A 10900-nucleotide genomic window follows, 5' to 3' on the forward strand; every position below is an offset into this window, starting at 1 on the left:
ATTCAATGAAGAAATCAAAATCTTGACTAATGTGAGACACATACCAGATTTAAGAAGAAACTCAAACTCACTTGGGTCACTTGAAGATGAAGGGTATACTTACAAATCTTCAAATGGAATTATGAGAATTGCTAAAGGCTCTCTGATAGTAATGAAATGCAAGAAGACAAATGGATTGCATGTTTTGGAGGGAGAAACCGTGACTATAACTGAGATGCAACTTTGGCATCAAAGATTGGGATACATTAGTGAGCAAGGATTAAGAGAGCTTCACAACAAGGGAATCATTAAAAAATTGAAGCCATGTCACTACCTTTCTACGAAGCTTGTGTCTTTGGCAAACAACACAAGATCAAATTGTCAACAACAAAACATAACACAAAATGAGTGTTGGAGTATATTCATTCTAACTTATGGGGGCCAAGCAAAATCCCTACACTATCATGTAAACACTATTTTTTTTGTCTATAGTTGATGACTAGTGAAGATGTGTTTGGGTATACTTGCTTAGAACTAAAGATGAATGCCGAGAACAATTTAAAATATGGAAAAATCAGGTTGAGACTCAAACAAACTCTAGGATCAAAACATTGAGAACTGATAATGGTTTAGAGTTTGTAAATTATGAATTTGATTTGTTATGCACATAATGTGTTATTACTAGGCATAGATTGTGGTAAGAACTCTTGAGCAAAATGGAGTTACGGAAAGAATGAAATGAACTCTATTTTGAACAAAGTTAGATGTTTGTTGGTTAGCTCGGGTTTGCCAAAATCATATTGGGGAGAGGCTTTAGCTATTGCATGCTACTTAATAAATAGAAGTCCTAATAGATCCATTGATTTGAAAACTCCATATGAAATATGGTATGATAGAAGTCCTAGTTTGAAACACTTAAAGGTGTTTGATTGTGCAGCATATGAACACAAATCTGATGACAAATTGGGAACTAGATCTATAAAATGCATTTTTCTTGGATATCCTATAGGAGTTAAGGGTTATAGATTATGCATTGTGCAAAATGATAGATCAAAAATCATAATATCAAGGAATGTAATTTTCAATGAATCTGATTTCCCTTATTTGACAGCTGAGTTTGGTAGTGTTTCTGTTTCTAATGGTGCAAGTGGAACTAACAAAGGTATTACTAAGTTTGAGCTAAAATATTTTGAAGAAAATGCTAAAGACAATGAAGAGCAAACCAATGTTGAAATTGAATCACAATATATAGAGCAGCAACATGATTTGGTCGACTATCAATTAGCTAGAGACATGGAGAGAAAATTTATTCAACCACCTGCTCGATTTTCTGAAGTTGATTTGGTAGCATATGCACTTGCAACTGTACAAGATATTGATATCCCTGAACCAATTAGTGTGGAAGAAGCTTTGTCTAGTAAATACAAAGATGATTGGATGCTTGTAATGAAGGAAGAAATGGAATCATTGAAGAAAAATAAGACTTAAGATCTGGTTACTAAACCAAAGAACCAAAAGGTTATTTCGTGTAAATGGAACTTTAAGATTAAAGAGGGGAAACATGAAAATGAACCTGGGCCAGATTGGTAGCAAAGGGCTTCACTCAAGTGGAAGGCATAGATTATACATAGGTATTTTCTTCTGTGGTAAAGTACAAAACAATTAGACTATTGTTATCTATTGCTATTCAAAGAGGCTTAAAAGATGAGCAACTTAATGTTAAGACTGCATTTTTTAATGGCTACATTGAAGAGGACATTTATATGCACCATCCACCTGGTTTTCAGATGGAACCAAGTAATCAAAAGCTGGTTTGCAAGCTTAGAAAGTCACTTTATGGACTTAAGCAGTCCCCAAGGCAATGGAACAAGAGATTCAACACTTACATACATGGAATCGAGTTTACTCAGTCCAAGTTTGACCATTATTTGTACCATAAAAATTTGCAACAATCTACTAAAGTATTTCTCTTACTGTACATGAATGACACGCTCATTTTGAGCAAAGATAGAGTTGTGATCAAACTATTAAAGAAAAGTTACAGCAGGAGTTCGAGATGAAATAGCTTGGCAAAGTACAGACAATACTCGGCATAAAAGTAGATAGAAGACAGAATGAAGGGGTAATATTTCTTTAACAATCAAGCTACATCAAGAGAGTTCTACAAAGGTTCGATATGCAAGATGCAAAGAGTGTTTCATTTCCTCTTGGAGGACAATTTACGCTAACTCAAGAGCAAAGCCCAAAAACAGAAGAAATGAAAGAAATGGAGCAAGTGCCTTATGCAATGGCACTTGGCTGCCTAATGTACATAATGGTGGGCGCCTGATCTAATATAGCACATGCCTTAAGTATTCTAAGTCGATTCACTTCTAATCCTAGAATGGAACATTGGAATGCTCTCAAATGGTTACTTAGATATCTAAAGGGTACTTCAAATATGAGACTTAAGTTCAAAAGGCAAGAAGATCATATTTTTTTTAGAGGATATGTTGATGCAAACTATGCAGCTAACGAAGACACTAGAAGGTCAATTACATCATATGTATTCACCACTAATGGGAATTGCATATGTTGGAAGTCAAAACTACAATTAGTAGTAGCACTTTCAACTACTGAGGCAAAGTTTATGGCCACCACTGAAGCCTTTAAAGAGGCAATTTTGCTCCAAGGATTACTACAAGAATTAAGGATGCTAAAAGAAAAGGCAACAATCTTCTCGGACAACCAGTCTTCTATACACCTCTGCAAGAATCTTGTACATCATGAGAAGACAAAGCATATTGACATTAGGATGTTTTGGATCAGAGAGAAAATTGAAGAAGGAGCAGTAAACTTAGAGAAGATTGCCACTGAAGATGTAACATCCCAAATTTCCTAATGTGGCTTAGTGCTTGGATTAGGGGGCCGGGAGGCAATAATTGAGTTATTAGGAGAATTATATTATAATATAATTATGCTTGCATGTTAAAAATATCAAATATGTGTATGTGGGCCTGTTTCTTATAAGAAGGGTATTTTAGTAATTTGACCCGTTCAGGGTATAAATGCAAATATGTGTTTATGTGATTGATACCACATTATTATGTGGGTATATTTGGGTTACTCGACGCGAGGCGTTCCTGATGAGCAAGTTAGCGGAAAAGTCATAGCGGGGTTTTATACTCGGCTCGGGGTGAGCTTGGGGGTAATTTAGTACATTACCGGGAATTAATGGGTAATGGGAAATTATCGGTAATCATGTGAGAATATTGGAAGTAACGGGAATCAAAAGACGTAAATTGTGGATAGCGAGGTTTGAGACAAAGGACAAAATTGCCCGTGTGAGAACTTGATGAATAGGCTAAGGGCAAGGGGCAATTTGGTCATTTCCATTCAATTTAGGATTTGGTTGGCTGGGAACCCCTTAGATGACTTAGGAAACTTAAGGAAAAAGGGTCTCAGCAGCTCTCATTCTCTCTCACGTTCTATATTTCATCTCTTGAAGCTTTAGGTGGTTTGGATCAACTTGAAGGAAATTGGCTATGAAGGAAGGCTTGAAACCAGGGAGTTGTTTGGAGCAATTATCACTTGAGTCATACAGTTGAGGTAAGGGTTCTGAATTGAAGTTCTTATGTTAGTTCTGTTGATCTATTGAGAGCTATGGTGTTTTGCATGTTTGATAGTTGTGAGGATGAGCTTTGAGACTATTGATGGGTTTTAATCTTGTAATTAGTTTTGTTGTTGGAAAGGGTTGTGTTAATTGTGGGAATTGAGTTGGAAGATTGGGATAGAACTAGGTGGTTTTTAGTTGGGTTCGGCTAAGGGAAAAACCCAGAAATTATGGGTTTGAAGAGTTGGGCCGCGGCCTTATTCTTGGTATGTCGCGCCCCTATGAAGCAAGAAGGAGCCAGGAGGGCTCGGAGGCAGAGGCGGGTTGTGGCGCCTTAGAGGAGTGTCGCGGCGCATGTTGTTTTTCCAGGGAGGCCGAGCCTCTGACTTAGAGGCGGGCCACGGTATGGGTCCTTAGGGTCGCGGCCCTTAAGGGGATCTTTGGCCCTAATGAGGTTTTTAGGTCGGGAACTTAACTTCTTGGGCTCGGGGTCGATTCTACTTCCTTATTGAGTGGAATTCGATGACCCGGAGGCTAGGATTTGGTCTGGAAGCTTTTATTCTCCCGTTGTTGATGGAATTCCTTATTATTGTTGTGACTAGGTCTACGCTAAGGGCTCGAATCAGGAATCGTACTCAAAGGGTGTCGCTGGTAACTAGCATTCAGATCGAATGTAAGAAAACTGCACCCATTTTGTGAGTGTGTGATTAGAGCTTAGTCAATGCTAAATACATACATGATTAAGGCTTGGGCCCTGTTAATGAACATGATTATAATTATGTTTGTGAATATCTGATTGAGTACACTGGAATGCGCATAATTATGATTGTAATGCCCCAAATTTCCTAATAAGGTTTAGGACCTTGATTAGGAGGCCGGGAGGGCCATAATTGCTTTATTATTCTATTTAATGATAATATGCATGTTTAGGTGTATTAAATATGCATGTGAACCCATTTGTGATTGATTGGGTGATTTTCATATTTTGGCCATTTCGGACATTTTTGGCATATATGTGAAATGGGCGTGGTGCTTTGTTATTATCTGGTTATGCCAGGGTTACCCAGCACAAGACGATCCTAGGAGGTAAGCTAGTGGGAAAGTCACAACGGGATTTAAGCTTGACTTGGAGTAAGTCAAGGGGTATTTATAGCATTACCGGGTTATTGGGTAATGGGAATTAACATTTGGTGATAAATTGGGAGTTAGCAAGACCAGTGGGAAGTTCTGGAAGTTTTGACTATAATGTCCCCGGGGGTGTTTTCGGGACCCCGAGCATTAGGTTTTATTGGAAGCTACTTAAGCTTGAAGTAACCTTTTAAGAAAATAAAAAGAACGTTCTGAACGTTCTCTCTCCCAAAAGTTCCCTTTTCGTTCCCGATCGCATTTTCGAAGGTATCTTGAGTTCTAGGACTCGGAATCAAGCGAGGATCGAGGCATAGCAATCCTAAGGAGAATTAGAAGCTTATTAGCCGGAGGATTTAGTTGGAAACAACTCAATCAGAGGTAATTCAAGTTTAAGTTTTAAGTTTTTTAAAAGTTTTTAAGCTTGAATTGAGCTTTGTGAATCGTTGAGCTTTTAGGTTGTTTGAACCTCGGGTTTTGGTGGTTTTGGACCATTGGGGAGTTTGGGAACTTTGATTTAATGATTTGGGAATGTTTAGACATGTTTTTGGGAGGTTTTAAAAGGTTAAAACGAAGGAAAAATGGCTGCCCCGAAGTTGGGCCGCGGCCCTGTTCTTGGGCGCCGCGGCCCTTGCTCGAAGAAGCAGGTGCCAGGATTTGGCCTTGCTGGGCGCCGCGGCCCTTGATGGTGGGCGCCGCGGCCCTAGCCTCAGAGAACCCTGGGGGCCGCGGCCCAAGGTGCTAGGGCCGCAGCCCTTGCCCTGTTTTGACCCCGTTTGCTCGTTTTGACCCCGGAAACATGGTTTTGGGCCTCGGGATCATTCCTACTACCCGGATTAGTGAGGATTGATGTCTTGGAGGCTAAGTGTTAGTTCAAGGATTGGTTTTAGAACTTGAACTCATTGGATCACCATTTGTGGTTGTGACTAGGTTTACACTAGAGGCTTGGATCAGGATCGTGCTTGTGGCTCATTTGTTGGTAACCTGTGCTTGGACCCAAGGTAAGAAAACTGCACCCCATATGTGACATGCATGGTTATGATTGATGCATGTTGAATGTTTAAATGTAAACATTGATAGCATAATGAATGCTTGGCAATCTTGCCCATTTGCATATGATTATTGTTGAGGCATGCTGGATGGTTAAGTGTGATGCATGTGATGCACGAGAAACATGTGATTAGGGCATGCCATGAATGATGAATATGAGATTGGTCAGAGCTTGAGTCTCTGTGTTTGTGCATGATCATTATTATGCTCGCAATTGTTAACTAAGCATGTTGAATGCCTCATCTTTGGATAATTGGCATATGATACACATTGATAGCATTGCTTACTTGTGCATGGTACTGACTAATTAGTCAGATTTGGCAAAGGTGCTGGTATCAGCTGTGAAGCTGTGACTCATTAGTCAGGTTCGGCAGTGGTACTGGGCACTGGTCACACAGGGCTGACTCATTAGTCAGAATTGGCAAAGGTGTTAGTATCAACTGTGAAGTTGTGACTCATTAGTCAGGTTCGGCAGTGGTACTGGGCACTGGTCACATTGCGCTAACTCACTAGTCATGACAACCCTAGTGTGTAGTGCAAGCTTTGTCGATTGGATCTAATCGACCCTCTGCATTGAATGACTCAAAGAGCATTAATGCAGGACCGAACTCAAGTTCGATGAATATAAACAAGCATTTATCTAGCCAAGGGCTAGCCATGTAGAGCCATTGCGGGAAATGGGCACTGGGCCCCTAGTGACCTGGTTGTCAGTCACTCAGTATGGTTTACCAGAACCTCAAGTGATATTCACTCATCTGATCAGAGCTATGGGCTCTGCATGATCATTTCGATCATCATATGCATGGCTTGGGCACTGAGGCCCCTAGTGGCTTGCTTGTTGGTCACTCAGCATGGTTTATCGGAACCTTTAGTGTTACGACACTCATCTGATTAGGATTGACTTGATAGTCCTCCAATCAGAAGGCCAGGATTTCTTATCCTGGATACCCCAGCATCTGTTTGAATTCATTTGCATGCTGAGTAGAGCTATGAATGCTAGGCATGCCAGATATGATTTGATATCATGATATGACTGTTTATGAGCATATGAGTTTTCTTGCTGGGCTTCGGCTCACGGGTGCTTTGTGGTGCAGGTAAAGGCAAAAGGAAGCTGGACCATCCTTGAGTTGGAGAACTTAGGTGATGATGTGTACATATGCAGCTGCTCGACCAATACTTGGGCGAGGTTTGAAAGTGGAACTAGGGCTGAACCCTGTTTTGCCGCTTAGTACGGCTTGTTGTAAATAATCTTTTGTAATAAACTCTGAAATTATATTTTTGGGATCCCAATGTATACAGTAAACGTTCTAGTGAAACGTTATATCTTAACCAAAGTTTTTTAACCCCTAAACCGCTAATCACACTTAGTTACACGTTTATGGCCAAATGACTCGATTAGCGAGTTTAGCATTGTTTGCAATGTGCACTGTAGCGGTCCCTGGAGTTGGGGCGTTACAATGATTATGTCTACGACTGTTGTTTGAATGTATTATAATGCATTGTAATTGTTGATATGTATGCTATATGAGATATGTGATTGTCTGTTGTGACTGGGAAGCTCGGTTTATAAACCAGAGGGTTATTAGGATGTTAAATGGGGATCAACTTATTAGTCGAGGGTGTACTGGACTTCGAAAGACTCGTCTTATAAGTCGAGGGTCCTAAAGCATTGACTTACAAATCGGGGGCACGTGAAGCTTGACTTGTAAGTCAAGGACTTAAAGGACTCATTTTATAAGTTGAGATTGGCATTGTGCACGTGGATTACAGGCCACCATGGCTGGGCCACCCCGGGAGTGCAACATGCACTTGACTGGCTCGGATGCCAACAAATTGAAAGGAAGTGCGACACGCACTTGCGTGACCCTATGGTTGCTAATTTGTATAATAACTTCATCAAATTCAGTTATTACTGTCTGACAGATGTGTTACTCTGTGAACTGTTTAATATGTTTTCTTGTTGAGTCTTTTGGCTTACAGGTGCTTTGTGGTGTAGGTAAAGGTAAGGAGAAGCTCAACCAGCCATGAGTCGGAGGGCGATAGTAGTGACATGTACATATGCACTTTGCTCGACCACCACGGCCGAGATGCTCAAGGGAACTAGGGTTAAACCCAGCTTTTGCTGCCTAGGTCGGCTTATTATGTAACTTGAATGTTGTAACTAGTTTTCAAACTGATGTTTTTGGGATCCCGTGTAAAGAACATGTTTTTAATTTAATGAAAATGCTTATTAGTTGACCAAAAGTTTTAATACCTAAACCTTTAGTGGCTTAATCACATGTTTAGTCCAAATGACTTGTCTAGCAAGTCCAGCACTGGTTTTAAACGTACTTGGTGACGAACTCTAATTAGCAGGGCGTTACAGAAGACAACCCAGTTGATGTTGGAACCAAGGTTCTTGCTGTGAACAAGTTTAAGCAACCTTGGTAACTAAAGTTGATGAACTAGGAACACTATCTCAACAAGTGGATTTTTCTACATCTTGGTTATGATTTGAAAGAACTAGGTGGAATTTTGTGGAATTAGTTTCTCCAAATCCTACCAATACCAGTCATAACAGAATGACTAACTTGTCAACCAATGACAAGTCTGTTAGAAGTCTATATATTGAAACTTGGTCTTCACTTGCTCGAGTTAAGAAAGAAGCTTAAGAACAGAGAAAAGAGAGAGAGAGAGAGAGAGAGAGAGAGAGAGAGAGAGAGAGAGAGAGAGAGAGAGAGAGAGAGAGAGAGAGAGTACGAGAGTTGTTTGCTGGAATTTGGGTTTTGTATTGATTATTACATCTGTTAGAAAATGACTACTCAAGGGAGAGTGTGAGGAAGAAATACACTTGCTATTGAGAGGAATATCTTATGAAGATTCAGCTGTATTGGTCTACTCATTTGTTTCTGATTTGAGCTAATAAAGGAGAAAGAGAAGTGTTCCTAAAACTGGATTAGAAACAATATATGATCTTGTTCTGAACCAGTATACTTGACTGTGTTCTTTGTCATCTTATTTCATTTTTCGCACTTATTTCATGTTCTTATTGATAGTATACATACTGAGATTATTGTTGTGACATTTAGTTTGCACTTCTAGGATCTTGGAACAGAAATCGAATTTGATTTCCTACAATAACAATAATGGAAGTTGAAGATGATCGAATCCGCTACTGAGGCCTTTAATAGTACTAGTAATGGAGCTAATTTTGAAGATTATATGCTTTTCTCACCCACAACTTCTCATCCTCTTCCAAGTTTGCCTCGATCAGTTATTAGAAGTTTATTATTATCAACAACTGATAGTTATTTCGCAACCAGTTATAAAGAATATTTCAAAATAACCAGTGGGGGTGATCAACTTCAAAAGCCAAACACTTTCAGCAGTAGTCCAAGTGCTACAAATAATTGTTCTTCATCAGATCCTAGTCTCAAGATAGATGGTACTCATAGTAACATTAATCCTAGCAGTGTCAGAAGTTTCTCAGACCTCCTAGTCTCAACTTGGTTGGTACTAGCATTCAACTTGGAGTGCCTTGAAGACTCCAGATAGAACAAGGAAATAGTAGTACTGGTTTACCATCAGAATCTGATGATTTGCCTCAACCACCAAATGGGCAGTCACATAATTTTTCTACGGCTAGTAATGTTGTTGTTCAGGATAATTCTTCGTTTGAAACACCAAAATTCCAGCTTGATGATCACACTATATTTCCATCCTTGCCACTCCAGGGTCATCTTGACGCTGACATATATAGGCGGAGGAACTTTATGATCACGTTGATCGGCAGCCCAGGATTATGCCGCCACATCCGCAATTGCTGAGTGTTTCACCATACATTGCTCCACAATTTTAGACAACGAGACATGTATACAGTAGAGGTACCATACGTGAAGTGAATATTATTTAAAACGGTAATAGTATTTATTTATATATACTAGATGAGAGTAACGTGAAATGTACATTTGTTTTGTTTTATTTAAAAAAAATTATTAATTATTATTACTAAATTTTTATAATTGTCATATAAATTTTAAATAAATAAATAATATTATACATAAAATTATTTAAAAAAATTAAACCAAAATATTGTTTATGATTTTTTTAGATATATATATATATATATAATATGATAACATTTTAGATCACAAACTAACATATTTAACATACAAAACATTCATGATACTATTCAGAATACACCTTAATGGTTGGATAATAAACTTGTTTATTATTTGATAGAAGATAAATGTTATTCTTCATAGTTACACAATTATATTATTCATATATACACAATATCTATATATAATACTAGATGCAAAAATGCACATTTGCATAGTTTTATTTAAATAAAAATATTGAATATATTTATTAATTCTTTATGATTGTCGTATAAATTTTAAATAAATAAATAATATTATATATATAAAAGAATGAGATAACATATTAAAAGAAAAATTAAACATAAACATTGTTTATAGTTTTTAAAAAAATAAATAAATATATATATGTTAACATTTTAGATCATAAACTACACTATTTAATGTATAAAGCATCCATAATGTTATTCAAATGACACATTTATAATTGAAGAAGAATATTGTTTATTTATTATAGAAGATAAATATTATTCTAATTTCTTATATATTATAAAATATTTAGCTTTGTATTAAAGATTATAATAATAATAATATTTTTTAATATTTGAATTTATATTAATATAATTAATAAATATCTATTTTTAATAACTTTTAAATGTATATTTCGTTGAATATTTGTAATATTATGTTAAAGTTAACAAAAAAAATCTTTAAAATCAAGAATTTATGTTATCTACACACATTTTATATAGAAGAGAATTTATAATATTTATTATTATTTAATATGAATATATATTTATACAAGTTAGATCAAATAAAAAAATAACATATTTTTCATTTTAAATGTAAATGATAAAAAAATTAATAAAAATTAAGATTATATATTATTATTATAATGATATTTTATAATATTTAAATTTATAGTAATATAATTATTAAATATCTAGTCTTGTATTAAATATTACTAGTTTTGTATTAAATATTCTTATAATAATGATATTTTATAAGAACTATGATTATATATTATATATTATTATAATAATATTTTATAACATTGAAATTTATATTAATATAA

This window comes from Humulus lupulus, chromosome 3 (assembly GCF_963169125.1).
Source record: "Humulus lupulus chromosome 3, drHumLupu1.1, whole genome shotgun sequence".
In the NCBI taxonomy this organism is placed as follows: Eukaryota; Viridiplantae; Streptophyta; class Magnoliopsida; order Rosales; family Cannabaceae; genus Humulus; species Humulus lupulus.